The following is a 24,661-nucleotide window of genomic DNA, read 5'->3' as shown; positions in this document are numbered from 1 at the left end:
GGGGCCTGGGGGAGGAAACCGGTGAGGTCCTGGGACTGAACCTGGGGGGCTGGGGGAATTGGGTCTTCCCCCGGATCCTGGCCTCCAGCCAAGCACAGTCCGGGCCTACAAGACCATCTGGGGGAAAGTCGTCGGGGGCCAGGGTTGATAAAACTCCTGCTAACCCTCCTCGGGTGACCCAGGTCCACTCGGTTCTTTGATGCAGGGACTCAAGTCCAGTGAACACTCCTGTTTTCTCCATCAGTCTTGGAGGATTCGGACCAGCAGCCGGCCTGGTACTTGCTGGGGAAGCCACTGCTGCAGATAGTGTGGAAGCCAGGCTCCCTCCTGCAGCTCTGTAAAAATAACCCCGGTTCCCCTGAATCGCCCACTGGCTCCTGGGTGATCCGAATGTCTGCACAACTCCTCCGGGTGGCATGTCCTGCTGTGAGGTCAGGGCTCAGCCCCGCACCAGCCTAGCCTCTGTGGCCCCAGCATCTTCTTGAACGCTGGCTGTGTGGGGCTGGGGACGCGGTGGGCAGGGCCGACAGCCTGCAGGACACGAGACAGTACCCCAAGAACCAGGCGGGCAGTGGGGAGGGGCAGCTGATCCTGGAGAAAGTGTCCCCGTTGGGGGAGAGGGAGGCAGAGGGCAGGGCCAGGAGAGGAAGCGGCTTCAGGACAGCTGCCCGACTGTGTGGACAGGACGCTGGACAGGGCGGAGCTGGACACGGACGGGAGAAGAACTGCCTGATGGACCGGGCCACAGAGCAGGCTGCCCAGGGAGGAGTGCCCTCCTCATGGGCCTCGGGGCAGCCTGGCATGTTGAAGCTTCAGAGCAGACAGTGCACAGCCAGACGGGCACAGAGTCCTCTGCAGGGGATGAGGAGGGAACCAGCGCGTGGAGAGAGAGCACCAAGGATCCAATGTCCATCCTGCCCCGTGCCCAGCTGCAGCCCAGGGGCACACTCTAGACTCCGGTGGTCTATACTCTAGTCCCCCTGATCTACACCCCAGTCTCCCCTGTCTACACCCCAGTCTCCCCTGTCAACACCTTAGTCTGCCCTGTCTACACCCGAGTCTCCCTGTCTACACCCGAATCTCACTATTACACCCGAGTCTGCCCTGTCTACACCCGAGTCTCTCTGTCTACACCCGAGTCTCCCCTGTCTACACCCCAGTCTCCCCTGTCTACAACCGAGTCACCCTGTCTACACCCCAGACTCCCATGGTCTACACTCAAGTTTCCCCTGTATACATCCGAGTCTCCCTGTCTACAACCCAGTCTCCCATGTCTACACCCCACTCTCACGTCTACAACCGAGTCTCCCCTGTCTACACCCCAGCCCCCTGTCTACACCCGAGTCTCCCTATCTACAACCCAGTCTTCCCTGTCTACACCCGAGTCTGCCCGGTCTACACCCCAGTCTCCCTGTCTACACCCGAGTCTCCCCAGTCTACACCCCAGTCTCCCTGACTACACCCCAGTCTCCCCTGTCTACACCCCAGTCTCCCCTGTCTACACCCGAGTCTCCCCGGTCTACAACAGAGTCTCCCTGGTCTACACCCAAGTCTCCCCTGTCTACACCCGAGTCTCCCTGTCTAAACCCAAGTCTCCCCTGTCTACACCCGAGTCTCCCAGTCTACACCCCAGTCTCCCCTGTCTACACCCGAGTCTCCCCTGTCTACATCCTAGGCTCTACTGTCTACACCCGAGTCTCCCCTGTCTACACCCAAGCCTCCCGTCTACACCCCAATCTCCCTGTCTACACCCCAGTCTCCCGGTCTACAGCACAGTCTCCCCTGTCTACACCCTAGTCTCCCGTATACACCCGAGTCTCCCCTGTCTACACCCCAGTCCAATGTCTACACCCGACTCTCCCTGTCTACACCCGAGTCTCCCATGTCTACACCGCAGTCTCCCCTGTCTAGACCCCAGTCTCCCCTGTATACACCCCAGTCCACTGTCTACACCCTAGTCTCCCTGTCTACACCCGAGTCTCCCCTGTCTACACTTCAGTCTCCCCTGTCTACACCCCAGTCTCCCGTCTACAACCCAATCTCCCTGTCTACACCCCAGTCTCATGGTCTACAACCCAGTCTCCCGTCTACACCCGAGTCATCCCTGTCTACACCCCAGTCTCACTGTCTACACCAGAGTCTCCCCTGTCTACACCCGAGTCTCCCCTGTCTACACCCGAGTCTCCATGTCTACACCACAGTCTCCCCTGGTTACACCCGAGTCTCCCCTGTCTACACCCCAGTCTCCTCTGTCTACACCACAGTCTGCCGGTCTACACCCGACACTACCCTGTCTACACCCCAGTCTCCCCTGTCTAACCCGACTCCCCTGGTTACACCCGAGTCTCCCCTGTCTACACACGAGTCTCCCCTGGTTACACACGAGTCTCCAATGTCTACACCTGAGTCTCCCCAGTCTACACCCCAGTCTCCCTGTGTACACCCCAGTCTCCCCAGTCTAGACCCTAGTCTCCCTGTCTACACCCCAGTCTCCATTGCCTATAGCCCAGTCTCCCCGGTCTACACCCGAGTCTCCCCTGTCTACACCCCAGTCTCCCTGTCTACACCCCAGTCTCTCTGGTCTACAACCGAGTCTCCCCTGTCTGCTCCAAAGTCTCCCCTGTCTAAACCCGAGTCTCCCCTGTCTACACCCGAGTATCCCCTGTCTACACTCCAGTCTCCCCTGTCTACACCCCAGTCTCACAGGTCTACACCCGAGTCTCCCGTGTCTACACCCGAGTATCCCTGTCTACACCCCAGTCTCCCTGTCTATACCAGAGTCTCCCCTATCTACACCACATTCTCCACTGTCAATACCCCAGTCTCCCTGGTCTACACCCGAGTCTCCCCTGTCTACACCCGAGTCTCCCCAGTCTACACCCCAGTCTCCCTGTCTACACCCGAGTCTCCTCTGTCTACACCCGAGTCTCCCCAGTCTACGCCCCAGTCTCCCTGTTTACACCCGAGTCTCCCCAGTCTACACCCCAGTCTCCCTGTCTACACTCCAGGCTCCACTGTCTACACCACAGTCTCCCCTGTCTACACCCGAGTCTCCCTGTCTACACCCAAGTCTCCCCTGTTTACACCCCAGTCTCCCCTGTCTACACCCGAGTCTCTCCGGTCTACACCAGAGCCTCCCTGGTCTACACCCAAGTCTCCCCTGACTACACCCGAGTCTCCCCTGTCTACACCCCAGTCTCTCCTGTCTACACCCGAGTCTCCCATGTCTACACCCAAGCCTCCCGTCTACACCCCAATCTCCCTGTCTACACCCCAGTCTCCCGGTTTACACCACAGTCTCCCCTGTCTACACCCCAGTCTCCTGTCTACACCCGAGTCTCCCCTGTCTACACCCCAGTCCAATGTCTACACCAGACTCGCCCTGTCTACACCCGAGTCTCCCATGTCAACACCGCAGTCTCCCCTGTTTAGATCCCAGTCTCCCCTGTATACACCCCAGTCCACTGTCTACACCCTAGTCTCCCTTTCTACACCTGAGTTTCCCCTGTCTGCACCCCAGTCTCCCCTGTCTACACCCCAGTCTCCCGTCTACAACCCAATCTCCCTGTCTAGACCCCAGTCTCACGGTCTACACCCCAGTCTCCCATGTCTACACCCCAGTCTCCCATCTACACCCGAGTCACCCCTGTCTACACCCCAGTCTCACTGTCTACACCAGAGTCTCCCCTGTCTACACCCGAGTCTCCCCTGTCTACACCCTAGTCTCCCTGTCTACACCCCAGTCTCCCCTGGTTACATCCGAGTCTCCCTTGTCTACACCCCAGTCTCCTCTGTCTACACCAAAGTCTCCCCGGTCTACACCTGAGACTCCCCTGTCTACAACCCAGTCTCCCCTGTCTACACCCGAGCCTCTCCTGGTTACACCCGAGTCTCCCCTGTCTACACGCGAGTCTCCCCTGGTTACACACGAGTCTCCAATGTCTACACCCGAGTCTCCCCTGTCTACACGCGAGTCTCCCCTAGATACACACGAGTCTCCAATGTCTACACCCGAGTCTCACCTGACTACACCCAAGTCTCCGCTGTCTACACCCCAGTCTCCCCTGTCTATACCACAGTCACCCTGACTAACCAGATTTTCCCTGTCTTCACTCCAGTCTCTTTGGTCTACACACGAATCTCCCCTGTCTACACCCCAGTATCCCCTGTCTACACACCAATCTCCCTGTCTACACCCCAGTCTCTCCTGTCTAAACAGCAGTCTCCTCTGTCTAACCCCCAGTCTCCCTGATTTACACCCGAGTCTCCTCTGTCTACACCCAAGTCTCCCCTGTCTACACCGGAGTCACCCTGGTCTACACCGTAGTCTCCCCGGTCGACACCAGAGTCTCCCCTGTCTACACCCAAGTCTCCCCTGTCTACACATCAGTCTCCCCTGTCTACACCCGAGTCTCCCCTGTCTACACCCGAGTATCCCCTGTCTAACCCAGAGTCTCCCCTGTCTACACCGCAGTCTCCCCTGTCTACACTGCAGTCTCCCCGGTCTACACCGCAGTCTCCCCTCTGTAATCCCCAGTCTCCCCAGTCTAAACCCGAGTCTCCCCTGTCTACATCCGAGTCTCCCTATCTACACCCCAGTCTCCCTGTCTACACCCCAGTCACCCTGGTGTACAGCCGAATCTCCCATGTTTATACCACAGTCTCCCCGGTCTACACCCGATTCTCCCCTGTATACAGCCCAGTCTCCCCGGTCTACACCCGAGACTCTCCTGTCTACACCCCAATCTCCCTGTCTACACCCGATTCTCCCTGTCTACACCCCATTCTCCCCGGTCTACACCCAAGTCTCCCCTGTCTACACTCCAGTCTCTCTTGTCTACACCCGAGCCTCCCCTGTCTAACCCGAGTCTCCCCTGCTACACTCTAGTCTCCCCTGTCTACACACCAGTCTCCCCTGTCTAAACGCCGTCTCTCTGGTCTAATCCCGAGTCTCCCCTGTCTACATCCGAGTCTCACCTGTCTAGACCCCAGTCTCCCCTGTCTATACCCCAGTCTCCTCAGTCTACACCGCAGTCTCCCATGTCTACACCACAGTCTCCCTGTTCTACACCCGAGTCTCCTTTGTCTACACCGTAGTCTCCCCTGTCTACACTGTCGTGTCCCCGGTCTACACCCCAGTCTCCCCGGTCTACACTGAGTCTCCCCGGTCTACACCCGAGTCTCACCTGTCTACACCCCAGTCTCCCCTGTCTACACCTGAGTCTCCCCTGTCGACACTACAGTCTCTGGTCTACACCCGAGTCTCCCCTGTCTACACCCCAGTCTCCCTTGTCTACACCCCAGTCTCCGCTGTCTCGCCCCCCAGTCTCCCCTGGTTACACCGAGTCTCCCCTGTCTACACTCGTCTCCCTGGTCTACACTGTAGTCTCTCCGGTCGACACCAGAGTCTCCCCTGTCTACACCCAAGTCTCCCCTCTCTACACGTCATTCTCCCCTGTCTACACCCGAGTCTCCCCCGTCTACACCCTAGTCTCCCCGGTCTACACCCGAGTCTCCCCTGTCTACACCCTAGTCTCCCCTATCTACACCCCAGTCACGCCTGTCTACACCCTACTGTCCCTGTCTACACCCCAGTTTCCCCTGTCTACACCTGAGTCTCCCCTGTCTACACCCCAGTCTCTCTGGTCTACACCCGAGTCTCCCCTGTCTACACCCCAGTCTTCCTTGTCTACACCCGAGTCTCCCCTGTCTACACCCCAGTATCTCCTGGTTACACCCCAGTCTCCCCTGTCTACACCCCAGTCTCCCCTTTTTACACCCCAGTCTCCCCGGTCTACACCCCAGCTTCCCCTGTCTAAACCTCAGTGTCCCCATTTTACACACGAGTCTCCCTTATCTACACACTAGTCTCCCTGTCTACACCCCAGTCTTCCCGGTCTACACCCTAGTCTCCGCTGTCTACACCCAAATTTTCCCTGTCTACACCCCAGTCTCCCCTGTCCTCACCCTAGTCTCCCTGTCAACACCCCAGTCTCGCCTGTCTACACCCGTGTCTCCGCTGTCTACACCCCAGTCTCTCTGGTCTACACCCGAGGCTCACCTGTCTACACCCCAGTCTCCCTTGTCTATACCCGAGTCTCCCCTGTATACACCCCAGTTTCTCCTGTTTACACCCCAGCCTTCCCTTTCTAAACCCCAGTCTCCCCTTTCTACACCCGAGTCTCTCCTATCTATACCCCAGTCTCCCCTGTCTACACCTTAGTCTCCCTGTCTACACCCCACTCTCCCCTGGTTACACCCGAGTCTCCCCTGTCTACACCCAAGTCTCCCTCTCTATACCCCAGTCTCCCTGTCTACACCCCAGTCTCTCAGGTCTAAAACCGAGTCTCCCCTGTCTACACCCCATTCTCCCATGTCTGCACCCGTGTCTCCCCTGGTTACACACCTCTCTCCATGTCTACAACTCAGTCTCACTTTCTACACCCCAATCTCCCCGGTCTACACCCGAGTCTCCCCTGTCTACACCCCAGTCTCTCTGATCTACACCCGAGTCTCCCCTGTCTACACCCGAGTCTCCCCTGTCTACACCCCAGTCTCCTCTTTCTACACACAAGTCCCCCCTGGTTACAACTGAGTCTCCCCTGTCTACACCCGAATCTCCCTTTCTACACCCGAGTCTCCCCTGCCTACACCCGAATCTCCCCTGTCTACACACCAGTCGCTCTGGTCTACACCAGAGTCTCCCCTGTCTACACCCCAGTCTCCCCTGTCTACACCTCAGTCTCCCCTGGTTACAACCGAGTCTCCCCTGTCTCCATCCCAGTCTATAGTGGTTATACCCGAGTCTCCCCTATCTATACACGAGTCTCCCCTGGTTACACCCGAGTATCCCCTGTCTACACCCGAGTCTCCCCTGTCTACACCCCAGTCTCTCTGGTCTACATCCGAGTCTCCACTGTCTACACCCCAGTCTCCCCTGTCTACACCCCAGTCTTGCCGGTCTACACACTAGTCTCCCTGTCTACAGCCCCGTCTCCCCTGTCTACACCCGAGTATCCCTGTCTAACCCAGAGTCTCCCCTGTCTACACCGCTGTCTCCCCGGTCTACACCCCAGTCTCCCCTCTCTAATCCCCAGTCTCCCCAGTCTAAACCCAAGTCTCCCCTGTCTACATCCGAGTCTCCCCTTTCTACACCCCAGTCTCCCTGTCTACACCCCAGTCTCCCCGGTGTACAGCCGAATCTCCCTTGTTTATACCCCAGTCTCCCCTGTCTACACCTGATTCTCCCCTGTATACAGCCCATTCTCCCCGGTCTACACCCGAGACTCCCCTGTCTACACACAAGTCTCCCTGTCTACACCCGATTCTCCCTGTCTACACCCCATTCTCCCCTGTCTACACCCCAGTCTCCCCGGTCTACACCCAAGTCTCCCCTGTCTACAACCCAGTCTCCCCTGGTTACACCCCAGTCTCCCGTATCCACACCCCACTCTCCCCTGGTTAAACCCGAGTATCCCCTGTCTACACCCCAGTCTACTCGGTCTACAACAGTGTCTCCACTGTCTACACCATAGTCTCCCTGTCTACACCCGAGTCTCCCCTGTCTACAACCCTGTCTCCCATGTCTACAACCCAGTCTCCCCTGTCTACACCCCAGTCTCCCCTGTCTACACCCTAGTCTCCCTGTCTATAACCCAGTCTCCCCGGTCTACACCCTCGTCTCCCGTATCTACACCACAGTCTCTCTGGTCTACACCCGAGTCTCCCCTGTCTACAACCCAGTCTCCCCTGTGTAATCCCCCGTCTCCCCTGTCTATACCCGAGTCTCCCCTGTCTACACCATAGTCTCCCTGGTCTACCCAAGAGTCTCCCATGTCTAGAACGCAGTGTCCCCTGTGTAAACCCTAGTGTCCCCGGTCTACACCCCAGTCTCCCCGGTCTACACCCCAATCTCCCCTGTCTACACCCCACTGCCTCTGGTCTACACCCGAGTCTCCCCTGTCTACACCCCAGTCTCTCTGGTCTATACCCGTGTCTCCCTTGTCTACACCCCAGTCTCCCCTGTCTAAAACCGAGTCTCCCCTGTCTACACCCATTCTCCCCTGTCTGCACCCGAGTCTCCCCTGGTTACACACCTTTCTCCATGTCTACAACCCAGTCTCACTTTCTACACCCCAATCTCCCCGGTCTACACCCGAGTCTCCCCTGTCTACACCCCAGTCTCTCTGATCTACACCCGAGTCTCCCCTGTCTACAACCGAGTCTCTCCTGTCTACACCCCAGTCTCCTCTTTCTACACCCAGATCCCCCCTGGTTACAACTGAGTCTCCCCTCTCTACACCCGAATCTCCCTTTCTACACCCGAGTCTCCCCTGTCTACACCCTAGTCTCCCCTATCTACACCCCAGTCTCGCCTGTCTACACCCTAGTCTGCCTGTGAACACCCCAGTCTCCCCTGTCTACCCCCATGTCTCCCCTGTCTACACGACAGTCTCTCTGATCCACACCCGAGTCTCCCCTGTCTACACCCCAGTCTTCCTTGTCTACACCCGAGTCTCCCCTGTCTACACCCCAGTATTCCCTGGTTACACCCCAGTCTCCCCTGTCTACACCCCAGTCTCCTCTGTTTACACCCCAGTCTCCCCGGTCTACACCACAGCTTCCCCTGTCTACTCCCCAGTCTCCACATTTTACACCCGAGTCTCCCCTGTCTACACCCTAGTCTCCCTGTCTACACCCCAGTCTTCCCGGTCTACACCCTAGTCTCCCCTTTCTACACCCAAATCTTCCCTGTCTACACCCTAGTCTCCCCTGTCTACACCCTAGTCTCCCTGTCAATACCCCAGTCTCCCCTGTCTACACCCTTGTCTCCCCTGTCTACACCGCAGTCTCTCGGGTCTACACCCGAGTCTCCCCTGTCTACACCCCAGTCTCTCTCATCTACACCCGAGTCTCCCCTGTCTACACCCGCTTCTCCCCTGTCTACACCCCAGTCTCATCTTTCTACACCCAAGTCTCCCCGGGTTACACCTGAGGCTCCCCTGTCTACACCCGAATCTCCCTTTCTACACCCGAGTCTCCCCTGTCTACACCCCAGTCTCTCTGATCTACACCCGAGTCTCCCCTGTCTACACCCGAGTCTCCCCTGTCTACACCCCAGTCTCCTCTTTCTACACCCAAGTCCCCCCTGGTTACAACTGAGTCTCCCCTGTCTACACCCGAATCTCCCTTTCTACACCCGAGTCTCCCCTGCCTACACCCGAATCTCCCCTGTCTACACACCAGTCCCTCTGGTCTACACCAGAGTCTCCCCTGTCTACACCCCAGTCTCCCCTGTCTACACCTCAGTCTCCCCTGGTTACAACCGAGTCTCCCCTGTCTCCATCCCAGTCTATACTGGTTATACCCGAGTCTCCCCTATCTTTACACGAGTCTCCCCTGGTTACACCCGAGTATCCCCTGTCTACACCCGAGTCTCCCCTGTGTACACCCCAGTCTCGCCGGTCTACACACTAGTCTCCCTGTCTACAGCCCAGTCTCCCCTGTCTACACCCGAGTATCCCCTGTCTAACCCAGAGTCTCCCCTGTCTACACCGCTGTCTCCCTGGTCTACACCCCAGTCTCCCCTCTCTAATCCCCAGTCTCCCCAGTCTAAACCCGAGTCTCCCCTGTCTACATCCGAGTCTCCCCTTTCTACACCCCAGTCTCCCTGTCTACACCCCAGTCTCCCCGGTCTACACCCCAGTCTCCCCTCTCTAATCCCCAGTCTCCCCAGTCTAAACCCGAGTCTCCCCTGTCTACATCCGAGTCTCCCCTGTCTACACCCCAGTCTCCCCGGTGTACAGCCGAATCTCCCATGTTTATACCCCAGTCTCCCCTGTCTACACCTGATTCTCCCCTGTATACAGCCCATTCTCCCCGGTCTACACCCGAGACTCCCCTGTCTACACACCAGTCTCCCTGTCTACACCCGATTCTCCCTATCTACACCCCATTCTCCCCTGTCTACACCCCAGTCTCCTCGGTCTACACCCAAGTCTCCCCTGTCTACAACCCAGTCTCCCCTGGTTACACCCCAGTCTCCCGTATCCACACCCCACTCTCCCCTGGTTAAACCCGAGTCTCCCCTGTCTACACCCCAGTCTACTCGGTCTACAACAGTGTCTCCACTGTCTACACCCCAGTCTCCCCTGTCTACACCCTAGTCTCCCTGTCTATAACACAGTCTCCCCGGTCTACACCCTCATCTCCCGTGTCTACACCACAGTCTCCCTGGTCTACACCCGAGTCTCCCCTGTCTACACCCCAGTCTCTCTTGTCTACACCCGAGTCTCCCCTGTCTAACCCGAGTCTCCCCTGCTACACTCCAGTCACCCGTGTCTACACACCAGTCTCCCCTGTCTACACGCCGACTCTCTGGTCTAATCCCGAGTCTCCCCTCTCTACACCCGAGTCTCACCTGTCTACACCCCAGTCTCCCTTGTCTACACCGCAGTCTCCTCAGTCTACACCCCAGTCTCCCATGTCTACACCACAGTCTCCCTGGTCTACACCCGAGTCTCCCCTGTCTACACCCCAGTCTCCCCTGTCTACGCCCCAGTCTCCGCTGTCTCCGCCCCCGCCTCCCCTGGTTTCACCCGAGTCTCCCCTGTCTAAACCCGAGTCTCCCTGGTCTACACCGTAGTCTCCCCGGTCGACACCAGAGTCTTCCCTGTTTACACCCAAGTCTCCCCTGTCTACACGTCAGTCTCCCCTGTCTACACCCGAGTCTCCCCTGTCTACACCCCAGTCTCCCCGATCTACACCCGAGTCTCCCCTGTCTACAACCTAGTCTCCCCTATCTACAACCCAGTCTCGCCTGTCTACACCCTAGTTTCCCTGTCTACACCCCAGTCTCCCCTGTATACACCCGAGTCTCCCCTGTCTACACCGCAGTCTCTCTGGTCTACACCCGAGTCTCCCCTGTCTACAGCTTAGTCTTCCTTGTCTACACCCGAGTCTCCCCTGTCTACACCGCAGTATCCCCTGGCTACACCCCAGTCTCCCCTGTTAACACCCCAGTCTCCCCTGTTTACACCCCAGTCTCCCCGGTCTACACCCCAGCTTCCCCTGTCTACACCCCAGTCTCCCCATTTTACACCCGAGTCTCCCCTGTCTACACCCTAGTCTACCTGTCTACACCCCAGTCTTCCCGGTCTACACCTTAGACTCCCCTGTCTACACCCAAATCTTCCCTGTCTACACCCCAGTCTCCCCTGTCTACACCCGTGTCTCCCCTGTCTACACCCCAGTCTCTCTGGTCTGCACCCGAGGCTCACCTGTCTACACCCCAGTCTCCCTTGTCTATACCCGAGTCTCCCGTGTATACACCCCAGTTTTCCCTGGTTGCACCCCAGCCTTCCCTTTCTAAACCCGTCTCCCCTTTCTACACCCGGGTCTCCCCTATCTATACCCCAGTCTCCCCTGTCTACACCCTAGTCTCCCTGTCTACACCCCAGTCTCCCCTGGTTACACCTGAGTCTACCCTGTCTACACCATAGTCTCCCGTGTCTACACCCCAGTCTCCCCGGTCTAAAACCCAGTCTCCCTCTCTATACCCGATACTCCCTGTCTACACCCCATTTTCCCCTGTCTACACCCAAGTCTGCCCGGTCCACATCCGAGTCTGCCCTGTCTACACCACAGTCTCCCTGTTTACACTCGAGTCTCCCCTGTCTACACCCAAGTCTCCCTATCTATACCCCAGTCTCCCTGTCTACACCCCAGTCTCGCAGGTCTACACCCGAGTCTCCCCTGTATACACCCCAGTCTCCCTTGTCTACACCCCTGTCTCCGCTGTCTCCTCTCCGTCTCCCCTGGTTACACCAGAGTCTCCCCTGTCTACACCCGAGTCTCCCTAGTCTACACCGTAGTCTCCCCGGTCGACACCAGAGTCTCCCCTGTCTACACCCAAGTTTCCCGTGTGTACACGTCATTCTCCCCTGTCTACACCCCAGTCTCCCCGGTGTAAACCCGAGTCTCCCCTGTCTACACCCTAGTCTCCCCTATCTACACCCCAGTCTCGCCTGTCTACACCCTACTCTCCCTGTCTACACCCCAGTCTCCCCTGTCTACACCCGAGTCTCCCCTGTCTACACCCCAGTCTCTCTGGTCTACACCCGTGTCTCCCCTGTCTACACCCCAGTCTTCCTTGTCTACACCCGAGTCTCCCCTGTTTACACCCCAGTATCCCCTGGTTACACCCCAGTCACCCCTGTCTAAACCCCAGTCTCCCCTGTTTACACCCCAGTCTCCCCGGTCTACACCCCAGCTTCCCCTGTCTACACTCCATTCACCCCATTTTATACCCGATTATCCCCTGTCTACACCCTAGTCTCCCTGTCTATACCCCAGTCTTCCCGGTCTACACCCTAGTATCCCCTGTCTACACCCAAATCTTCCCTGTCTACACCCCAGTCTCCCCTGTCTACACCCGTGTCTCCCCTGTCTACACCCGAGTCTCCCCTGTCTATACCCGTGTCTCTCCTGTCTACACCCCAGTCTCCCTGTCAACACCCCAGTCTCCCTGTCTGCACCCGATTCTCCCTGTCTACACCCCATTCTCCCCTGTCTACACCCCAGTCTCCCCGGTCTACACCCAAGTCTCCCCTGTCTAGACCCCAGTCTCCCCTGGTTACAACCCAGGCTCCCGGATCCACACCCCAGTCTCCCCTGGTTAAACCCGAGTCTCCACTGTCTACACCCCAGTCTACTCGGTCTACAACAGAGTCTCCACTGTCTACACCCCCAGTCTCCACGCTCTACACCCCAGTCTCCCCTGTCTAAACCCTAGTCTCCCTGTCTACACACGAGTCTCCCCTGTCTACACCCCAGTGTCCCCTCTCTTCACCCCAGTCTCCCCTAGTTTTACTCGAGCCTCCCCTGTCTACAACCGAGTCCCCCTGTCTACACCCCAGTCTCTCTTGTCTACACCCGAGTCTCCCATGTCTACACCCGAATCTCCCCTGTCTACACCCCAGTCTCTCCGGTCTACACCCGAGTCTCCCCTGTCTACACCCCATGCTCCCCTGTCTAAAACCCAGTCTCCCCTGTCTACACCCGAGTCTCCTCTGTGTACACCGGAATCTTCCCTGTGTACACCTCAGTCTCCCCTGGTTACAACCGAGTCTCCCCTTTCTCCATCCCAGTCTACAATGGTTATACCCGAGTCTCCCCTGTCTATACGCAAGTCTCCCCTGGTTACACCCGAGTATCCCCTGTCTACACCCGAGTCTACCCTGTCTACACCCCAGTCTCTCTGGTCAACATCCGAGTCTCCACTGTCTACACCCCAGTCTCCCCTGTGTACACCCCAGTCTCGCCTGTCTACACACTACTCTCCCTGTCTACAGCCCAGTCTCCCCTGTCTACAACCGAGTATCCCCTGTCTAACCCAGAGTCTCCCCTGTCTACACCCTAGTCTCCCTGTCTACACCCCAGTCTTCCCGGTCTACACCCTAATCTCCCTGTCTACACCCCACTGCCTCTCGTCTACACCCGAGTCTCCCCTGTCTACACCCCAGTCTCCGTTTCTACACACGATTCTCCCTGTCTACACCCCATTCTCCCCTGTCTACACCCCAGTCTCCCCTGGTTACACCCCAGTCTCCCGTATCCACACCCCAGTCTCCCTTGGTTAAACCCGAGTCTCCCCTGTCTATACCCCAGTCTACTGGGTCTACAACAGAGTTCTACTGTCTACACCATAGTCTCCCTGTCTACACCCCAGTCTCTCTGGTCTACACCCGCGTCTCCCCTAACTACACCGGTCTCCACGCTCTACACCCCAGTCTCCCCTGTCTAAACCCTAGTCTTCCTGTCTACACCCGAGTCTCCCCTGTCTACACCCCAGTGTCCCCTCTCTTCACCCCAGTCTCCCCTAGTTTTACTCGAGCCTCCCCTTTCTACACCCGAGTCTCCCTGTCTACACCCCAGTCTCTCTTGTCTACACCCCAGTCTCCCATGTCTACACCCCAGTATCCCTGGTCTACACCCGATTCTCCCCTGTCTATATCCGAGTCTCTCCTGTTTATACCCGAGTGTCCCCTGTCTACACGCGAGTCTCCCCTGTCTAAACGCCAGTCTCTCTGGTCTACACCCTAGTCTCCCCTGTCTAAACCACAGTCTCCCCTGTCTAAACCCGAGTCTCCCCTGTCTACACGCGAGTCTCTCCTGTCTACAACCCAGTCTCCCAGGTCTTCACCCGAGTCTCCCCTGTCTACACAACAGGACCCCCTGTCTACACCCCAGTCTCCGTTTCTACACACGATTCTCCCTGTCTACACCCCATTCTCCCCTGTCTACACCCCAGTCTCCCCTGGTTACACCCCAGTCTCCCGTATCCACACCCCAGTCTCCCTTGGTTAAACCCGAGTCTCCCCTGTCTATACCCCAGTCTACTGGGTCTACAACAGAGTTCTACTGTCTAGACCATAGTCTCCCTGTCTACACCCCAGTCTCTCTGGTCTACACCCACATCTCCCCTATCTACACCCGTCTCCACGCTCTACACCCCAGTCTCCCCTGTCTAAACCCTAGTCTCCCTGTCTACACCCAAGTCTCCCCTGTCTACACCCCAGTGTCCCCTCTCTTCACCCCAGTCTCCCCTAGTTTTACTCGAGCCTCCCCTTTCTACACCCGAGTCTCCCTGTCTACACCCCAGTCTCTCTTGTCTACACCCCAGTCTCCCATGTCTACACCCCAGTCTCCCTGGTCTACACCCGATTCTCCCCTGTCTATATCCGAGTCTCTCCTGTTTATACCCGAGTGTCCCCTGTCTACACGCGAGTCTCCCCTGTCTAAACGCCAGTCTCTCCGGTCTACACCCTAGTCTCCCCTGTCTAAACCACAGTCTCCCCTGTCTAAACCCGAGTCTCCCCTGTCTACACGCGAGTCTCTCCTGTCTACAACCCAGTCTCTCAGGTCTTCACCCGAATCTCCCCTGTCTACACAACAGGCTCCCCTGTCTATACCCCAGTCTCCCCTGTCTACACCCGAGTCTTCTCTGTGTATACCAGATTCTTCCCTGTCTACACCCCAGGCTCCAGTGTCTACACCACAGTGACCCCTGTCTACATCCTAGTCTCCCTGTCTACACCCCAGTCTCCCCGATCTACACCCGAGTCTTCGTGTCTACACCCCAGTCTCTGTGGTCTACACCCGAGTCTCCCCTGTCTACACCCCAGTCTCTCTTGTCTACACCCGAGTCTACCCTGTCTACACCCGAGTCTCCTCTGCTACACCCCTGTCTCCCCTGTCTACACCCGTCTCCCCGGTCTACTCCCGAGTCTCACCTGTCTACACCCCATTCTCCCTGTCTACACCCGTGTCTCCCCAGTCTACACCCGAGTCTCCCCTGTCTACACCCCAGTTTCCCTGTCTGTAGCCCAGTCTCCCTGTCTACACCGCAGTCTCTCCGGTCTACACCTGAGTCTCCCCTGTGTACACCCCAGTCTCCCCTGATTACACCCCAGTCTCCCCTATTCACACCCAAGTCTCCCTGGTTAAACCCGAGTCTCCCGTGTCTACACCCCAGTCTCCTCGATCTACATCCGTGTCTCCACTGTCTACACCATAGTCTCCCTGTCTACACCCCAGTCTCTCTGGTCTACACCCGCGTCTCCGCTGTCTACCCCCGAGTCTCCCCTATCTACACCCCAGTCTCCACGCTCTACACCCCAGTCTCCCCTGTCTAAACCCTAGTCTCACTGTCTACACCCGAGTCTCCCCTGTCTACACCCCAGTGTCCCCTCTCCTCACGCCAGTCTCCCCTAGTTATACTCGAGTCTCCCCTGTCTACACCCGAGTCTCCCTGTCTACACCGCAGTCTCTCTTGTCTACACCCGAGTCTCCCATGTCTACACCCGAATTTCCCCTGTCTACACCCCCGTCTCTCCCGTCTACACCCGAGTCTCCCATGACTACACCCCAGGCTCCCCTGTCTATACCCCAGTCTCCACTGTCTACACACGAGTCTCCTCTGTGTACACCGGAGTCTTCCGTGTCTACACCCCTGGCTCCACTCTCTACACCCCAGTCTCCCCTGTCTACATCCTAGTCTCCCTGTCTACACCCCAGTCTCCCCGGTCTACAACCGATTCTCCCGTGTCTACAGCCCAGTCTGTCTGGTCTACACCCGAGTCTCCCCTATATACACCCCAGTTTCTCTTGTCTACACTTGAGTCTACCCTGTCTAAACCCGAGTCTCCCCTGGTACACCCCTGTCTCCCCTGTCTACACCCCAGTCTCCCCTGTCTACACGCCATCTCTCTGGTCTAATCCCGAGCTCCCCAGTCTACACCCGAGTCTCACCTTTCTACACGCGCGTCTCCCCTGTCTACACTTCAGTCTCCCCTCTCTAAACCCCAGTCTCCCCGGTCTACACCCGAGTCTCCCCTGTCTACACCACAGTCTCCCCGGTCTACACAAGAGTCTCCCCTGTCTAGAACGCAGTGTCCCCTGTCTACAACCTAGTGTCCCCGGTCTACACCCCAGTCTCTGCGGTCTACACCCCAGTCTCCCCGTTCTACACCCCAGTCTCTCTTGTCTACACCCGAGTATCCCCTCTCTACACCCGAGTCTCCCTTGTGTACACCCCAGTCTCTCTGGTCTATACCCGTGTCTCCCTTCTCTACACCCCAGGCTCCCCGGTCTACAACCGAGTCTCCCCTGTTTCCACCACAGTCTCCCCGGTCTACGCCCGAGTCTCCCAAGTCTACACCACAGTCTCCCATGTCTACACCCCAGTCTCGCATGTCTACACCCCAGTCTCCCCTGTCTACACCCTAGTCTCCCTGTCTACAACCCAGTCTCCCCGGTCTACACCCGGTCTCCCGTGTCTACACCCCAGTCTCTCTGATCTACACCCGAGTCTCCCCTGTCTACACCCCAGTCTCTCTTGTCTACACCCGAGTCTCCCCGGTCTACCCCGAGTCTCCCCCGCTACACCCCAGTCTCCCCTGTCTACACACCAGTCTCCCCTGTCTACACGCCATCTCTCTGGTATAATAGCGAGTCTCCCCTGTCTACATCCGAGTCTCACCTGTCTACACCCCAGTCTCCCCTGTCTACAACCCAGACTCTTCAGTCTACACCCGAGTCTCCACCACAGTCTCCCTGGTCTACACCCGAGTCTCCTTTGTCTACACCGCAGTCTCCCCTGTCTACACCCTAGTGTCCCCGGTCTACACCCCAGTCTCCCCGGTCTACACCGACTCTCCCCTGTCTACACCCCAGTCTCTCTGGTCTACACCCGAGTCTCCCCTGTCTACACTCCATTCTCTCTGGTCTACACCCCAGTCTCCCCTGTCTAAACCCCAGTCTCTCTGGTCTACACCCGAGTCTCCCCTGTCTACACCTGAGTCTCCCCTGTCTACACCCCAGTCTCCCCTGTCTACACCCCAGTCTCCCCGGTCTACACCCGAGTCTCCCCTCTCTACACGAAAGTCTCCCCGGTCTACACAAGAGTCTGCCCTGTCTAGAACGCAGTCTCCCCTGTCTACACCCTATTGTCTCCGGTCTACACCCCAGTCTCCCTGGTCTACACCCAAGTCTCCCTGTCTAAACCGCAGTCTCCCCGGTCTACAGCCGAGTCTCCCCTGTCTACATTCGAGTTTCCCCGGTCTACACCCCAGTATCCCCTGTCTACACCCCAGTCTCCCCCGTCTACACCCATGTCTCCCCTGTCTACACCCCAGTCTCTCTGGTCTACACCCGAGTCTCCCCTCTCTACACCCCAGTCTATCTGGTCTACACCCGAGTCTCCCCTGTCTACACCCGAGTCTCCCCTGCTACACCCCAGTCTCCCCTGTCTACACCCCAGTCTCCTCAGTCTACACCCGAGTCTCCCATGTCTACACCACAGTCTCCCTGGTCTACACCCGAATCTCCTTTGTCTACACCGCAGTCTCCCCTGTCTACACCCCAGTGTCCCAGGTCTACACCCCAGTCTCCCCGGTCTACACCCGGGTCTCCCATGGTCTACACCCCAGTCTCCCCTGTCTACACCCCAGTCTCCCTGCCTACACCAGAGTCTCCCACTCTACACCCCTGTATCCCCTGTCTACTCCCCAGTATCCCCTGTCTACACCCTAGTCTCCCTGTCTACAACCCAGTCTCCCCTGTCTACAGTCTCGTGTCCCCGGTCTACACCCCAGTCTCCCCGGTCTACACCCATGTCTCCCCTGTTCACACCCCAGTCTCACCTGTCTACACCCCGAGGCTCACCTGTCTACACCCCAGTCTCCCTTGTCCATACCCGAGTCTCCCCTGTATACACTCCAGTTTCCCCTGGTTACACCCCAGCCTTCCCTTTCTAAAACCCAGTCTCCCCTTTCTTCACCCAGGTCTCCCCTATCTATACCCCAGTCTCCTCTGTCTACACCCTAGTCTCCCTGTCTACACCCCAGTCTCCCCTGGTTACACCTGAGTCTCCCCTGTCTACACCATAGTCTCCGTGTCTACATCCCAGTCTCCCCAGTCTACAACCCAGTCTCCCTCTCTATACCCGATACTCCCTGTCTACACCCCATTCTCCCCTGTCTACACCCAAGTCTCCCCGGTCTACATCCGAGTCTCCCCTGTCTACACCACAGTCTCCTTGTTTACACTTGAGTCTCCCCTGTCTAAACCCCAGTCTCCCTGTCTATACCCCAGTCTCCCTTTCTACACCCCAGTCTCGCAGGTCTACAACCGAGTCTCCCCTGTCTACACCCCAGTCTCCCTTGTCTGCACCCGAGTCTCCCCTGGGTACACCCGAGTCTCCCCTGGTTACACCCAAGTCTCCCCTGTCTAAAACCGTATCTCCCATGGTTACAACCGAGTCACCCCTGTCTACACCCGAGTCTCCCCTGGTTACACACCTGTCTCCATGTCTACAACCAAGTCTCCCTGTCTACACCCCAATCTCCCCGGTCTACACCCGAGTCTCCCCTGTCTACACCCGAGTCTCCCCTGTCTAAAACCGAGTCTCCCATGGTTACACCCGAGTCACCCCTGTCTACACCCGAGTCTCCCCTGGTTACACACCTGTCTCCATGTCTACAACCCAGTCTCTGTCTACACCCCAATTTCCCCGGTCTACACCCGAGTCTCCCCTGTCTACACCCCAGTCTCTCTGATCAACACCCGAGTCTCCCCTGTCTACAACCGAGTCTCCCCTGTCTACACCCGAATCTCCCCTGTCTACACACCAGTCGCTCTGATCTACACCAGAGTCTCCCCTGTCTACACCCCAGTCTCCCCTGTCTGCACCCGAGTCTCCCCTGGTTACACCCGAGTCACCCCTGTCTACACCCGAGTCTCCCCTGGTTACACCCGAGTCTCCCCTGTCTAAAACCGTATCTCCCATGGTTACAACCGAGTCACCCCTGTCTACACCCGAGTCTCCCCTGGTTACACACCTGTCTCCATGTCTACAACCAAGTCTCCCTGTCTACACCCCAATCTCCCCGGTCTACACCCGAGTCTCCCCTGTCTAAAACCGAGTCTCCCATGGTTACACCCGAGTCACCCCTGTCTACACCCGAGTCTCCCCTGGTTACACACCTGTCTCCATGTCTACAACCCAGTCTCTCTGTCTACACCCCAATTTCCCCAGTCTACACCCGAGTCTCCCCTGTCTACACCCCAGTCTCTCTGATCAACACCCGAGTCTCCCCTGTCTACAACCGAGTCTCCCCTGTCTACACCCGAATCTCCCCTGTCTACACACCAGTCGCTCTGATCTACACCAGAGTCTCCCCTGTCTACACCCCAGTCTCCCCTGTCTACACCTCAGTCTCCCCTGGTTACAACCGAGTCTCCCCTGTGTCCATCGCAGTCTACACTGGTTATACCCGAGTCTCCCCTGTCTATACGCAAGTTTCCCCTGGTTACACCCGAGTCTCCCCTGTCTACACCCCAGTCTCTCTGGTCTACACCCGAGTCTCCACTGTCTACACCCCAGTCTCCCCTGTTTACACCCCAGTCTCGCCGGTCTACACACTAGTCTCCCTGTCTACAGCCCAGTCTCCCGTCTACACCCGAGTATCCCCTGTCTAACCCATAGTCTCCCCTGTCTACACCGCAGTCTCCCCGGTCTTCACCCCAGTCTCCCCTCTCTAATCCCCAGTCTCCCCAGTCTAAACCCGAGTCTCCCCTGTCTACATCCGAGTCTCCCCTGTCTACACCCCAGTCTCCCTGTCTACACCCCAGTCTTCCCGGTGTACATCCGAATCTCCCATGTTTATACCCCAATCTCCCCGGTCTACACGCGATTCTCCCCTGTATACAGCCCAGTCTCCCCGGTGTACACCGAGACTCCCCTGTCTACACCCCAGTCTCCATGTCTACACCCGATTCTCCCTGTCTACACCCCATTCTCCCCTGTCTACACCCCAGTCTCCCCTGTCTACACCCAAGTCTCCCCTGTCTACACCCCAGTCTCCCCTGGTTACACCCCAGTCTCCCGTGTCCACACCTGAGTCTCCCCTGGTTAAACCCGAGTCTCCCCTGTCTACACCCCAGTCTACTCGGTTTACAACAGAGTCTCCACTGTCTACACCATAGTCTCCCTGTCTACACCCCAGTCTCTCTGGTCTACACCCGAGTCTCCCCTGTCAACACCCGAGTCTCCCCTATCTACACCCCAGTCTCCCCGCTCTATACCCCAGTCTCCCCTGTCTAAACCGTAGTCTCCCTGTCTACACCCGAGTCACCCCTGTCTACACCCCAGTGTCCCCTCTCTTCACCCCAGTCTCCCCTTGTTTTACTCGAGCCTCCCCTGTCTATACCCGAGTCTCCCTGTCTACACCCCAGTCTCTCTTGTCTACACCCGAGTCTCCCATGTCTACACCCGAATCTCCCCTGTCTACACCCCAGTCTCTCCGGTCTACACCCGAGTCTCCCCTGTCTACACCCCATGCTCCCCTGTCTACAACCCCGTCTCCCCTCTCTACACCCGAGTCTCCTCTGTGTACACCGGAGTCTTCCCTGTGTACACACCAGTCTCCCCTGTCTTCACCCCAGTCTCCCCGGTCTACACCCGAGTCTCCCCTGTCTACACCCCAGTCTCTCTGGTCTACACCCGAATCTCCCCTGTCTACACCCGAGTCTCCCTTGGCTACACCCCAGTCTCTCTGGTCTACACCCATGTCTCCCTTGTCTACAACCCAGAATCCCCTGTCTACAACCCAGTCTCCCCTGTCTACACCCCAGTCTCCTCAATCTACACCCGAGTCTCCCATGTCGACACCACAGTCTCCCTGGTCTACACCCAAATCTCCTTTTTCGACACCGCAGTCTCCCCTGACTACACCCTAGTTACCCGGTCTACACCCCAGTCTCCCCGGTCTACACCCAGTCTCCCTGGTCTACACCCGAGTCTCCCCTGTCTACACCCCAGTCTCTCTGGTCTACACCCGTGTCTCCCTTTCCTACACCCCAGTCTCTCTGGTCTACACCTGAGTCTCCACTGTCTACACCACCATCTCCCGGTCTACACCCGAGTCTCCCCTGTCTACACCACGGTCTCATGGTCTACACAAGATTCTTCCCTGTCCGAACGCAGTCTCCACTGTCTACACCCTAGTGTCCCCGGTCTACACCCCAGTCTCCCCGGTCTACACCCCAGTCTCCTCGGTCTATATCCGAGTATCCCTTGTCTACACCCCACTGCCTCTGGTCTACACAAGATTCTTCCCTGTCCGAACGCAGTCTCCACTGTCTACACCCTAGTGTCCCCGGTCTACACACCAGTCTCCCCGGTCTACACCCCAGTCTCCCCGGTCTATACCCGAGTATCCCCTGTCTACACCCCACTGCCTCTGGTCTACACCCGAGTCTCCCCTGTCTACACCCCAGTCTCTCTAGTCTACACCCTAGTCTCCCCTCTCTACACCCGAATCTCCGTTGTCTACACCCCAGTCTCTCTCGTCTACACCCGTGTCTCCCTTGTCTACACCCGAGTCTCCCCTGTCTAAAACCGAGTCTCCCATGGTAACACCCGAGTCTCCCCTGTCTACACCCGAGTCTCCCCTGTCTACACCCGAGTCTCCCCTGTCTAAAACCGAGTCTCCCCTGTCTACACCCGAGTCACCCCTCTCTACACCCGAGTCTCCCCTGGTTACACACCTGTCTCCATGTCTACAACCCAGTCTCCCTGTCTACATCCCAATTTCCCCGGTCTACACCCGAGTCTCCCCTGTCTACACCCCAGTCTCTCTGATCTACACCCGAGTCTGCCCTATCTACAACCGAGTCTCCCCTGTCTACACCCGAGTCTCCCCTGTCTACACCCTAGTCTCCTCTTTCTACACCCAAGTCTCCCCTGGTTACACCTGAGTCTCCCCTGTCTACACCCGAATCTCCCTTTCTACACCTGAGTCTCCCCTGTCTACACCCTAATCTCCCCTGTCTACACACCAGTCGCTCTGGTCTACACCAGAGTCTCTCCTGTCTACACCCCAGTTTCCCTTGTCTACACCTCAGTCTCCCCTGGTTACAACCGAGTCTCCCCTGTCTCCATCCCAGTCTACAGTGGTTATACGCGAGTCTCCCCTGTCTATACTCAAGTCTCCCCTGGTTACACCAGAGTATCCCCTGTCTACACCCGAGTCTCCCCTGTCTACACCCCAGTCTCCCTGGTCTACATCCGAGTCTCCACTGTCTACACCCCAGTCTCCCCTGTGTACACCCCAGTCTCGCCGGTCTACACACTAGTCTCCCTGTCTACAGCACAGTCTCCCCTGTCTACACCCGAGTATCCACTGTCTAACCCAGAGTCTCCCCTGTCTACACTGCAGTCTCCCCGGTCTACACCCCAGTCTCCCCTCTCTAATCCCCAGTCTCCCCAGTCTAAACCCGAGTCTCCCCTGTCTACATCCGAGTCTCCCCTGTCTACACCCCAGTCTTCCTGTCACCACCCCAGTCTGCCCGGTGTACAGCTGAATCTCCCATGTTTATACCCCAGTCTCCCCGGTCTACACCCGATTCTCCCCTGTATACAGCCCAGTCTCCCTGGTCTACACCCGATTCTCCCCTGTCTACACCCCAGTCTCCCTGTCTACACCCGATTCTCCCTGTCTACACCCCATTCTCCCCTGTCTACACCTCAGTTTCCCCGGTCTACACCCAAGTCTCCCATGTCTACACCCCTTTTTCCCCTGGTTACACCCCAGTCTCACGTTTCCACACCCCAGTCTCCCCTGGTTAAACCCGAGTCTCCCCTGTCTATACCCCAGTCTACTCGGTCTACAATAGAACCTCCACTCTCTATACCATAGTCTCCCTGTCTACACCCCAGTCTCTACGGTCTACACCCGAGTCTCCCCTGTCTACACCCGAGCCTCCCCCATGTACACCCCAGTCTCCACGCTCTACACCCTAGTCTCCCCTGTCTAAACCCTAGTCTCCCTGTCTACACCTGAGTCTCCCCTGTCTACAACCCAGTGTCCCCTCTCTTCACCCCAGTCTCCCCTAGTTTTACTGGAGCCTCCCCTGTCTACACCCGAGTCTCCCTGTCTACACCCCAGTCTCTCTTGTCTACACCCGAGTCTCCCATTTCTACACCCGAATCTCCCCTGTCTACACCCCAGTCTCTCCGGTCTACACCCGAGTCTCCCCTGTCTACACCCCATGCTCCCCTGTCTAAAACCCAGTCTCCCCTGTCTACACCCGAGTCTCCTCTGTGTACACCATAGTCTTCACTGTCTACACCCCAGTCTCTCTTGTCTACACCCGAGTCTCCCATGTCTACACCCGAATCTCCCCTGTCTACACCCGAGTCTCTCCGATCTACACCCGAGTCTCCCCTGTCTACACCCCATGCTCCCCTGTCTACAACCCCGTCTCCCCTGTCTACACCCGAGTCTCCTCTGTGTACACCGGAGTCTTCCCTGTGTACACACCAGTCTCCCCTGTCTACACCCCAGTCTCCCCTGTCTACACACTAGTCTCCCTGTCTACACCCCAGTCTTCCCAGTCTACACCCGAGTCTCCCATGTCTACACCCCAGTCTCCCCTGTCTACACCCCAGTCTCCCCTGTCAACACGCCATCTCTCTGGTCTAATCCCGAGTCTCCCCAGTCTACACCGGAGTCTCACCTGTCTACACCCCAGTCTCACCTGTCTACACCGCTGTTTCCTCAGTCTACACACGAGTCTTCCATGTCTACACCACAGTCTCCCTGGTCTACACCCGAGTCTCCTTTGTCTACACCGAAGTCTCCCCTGTCTACACCCTAGTTTCCCCGGTCTACACCCCAGTCTCCCCGATCTACACCCAGTTTCCCCGGTGTACACCCGAGTCTCCTCTGTCTACACCCCAGGCTCTCTGGTCTACACCCGATTCTCCCCTGTCTACACCCCAGTCTCTCTGGTACACCCGAGTCTTCCCTCTCTACACCCCAGTCTATCTGGTCTACACCCGAGTCTCCCCTGTCTACACCCGAGTCTCCCGTGCTACACCCCAGTCTCCCCTGTCTACACCCCAGTCTCCTCAGTCTACACCCTAGTCTCCCATGTCTACACCACAGTCTCCCTGGTCTACACCCGAATCTCCTTTGTCTACACCGCAGTATACCCTGTCTACACCCTAGTGTCCATGGTCTACACCGCAGTCTCCCCTGTCTACACCCTAATGTCCCCGGTCTACACCCGTCTCCCCTGTCTACACCCTAGTGTC

The sequence above is a fragment of the Moschus berezovskii genome, chromosome 6 (genome assembly GCF_049115385.1).
Source record: "Moschus berezovskii isolate FMDL1 chromosome 6, NW_MosBer_1.0, whole genome shotgun sequence".
Classification (NCBI taxonomy): domain Eukaryota; kingdom Metazoa; phylum Chordata; class Mammalia; order Artiodactyla; family Moschidae; genus Moschus; species Moschus berezovskii.
The sequence above is the reverse complement of the archived record's forward strand: the minus strand, read 5'-3'. Positions refer to the sequence as shown.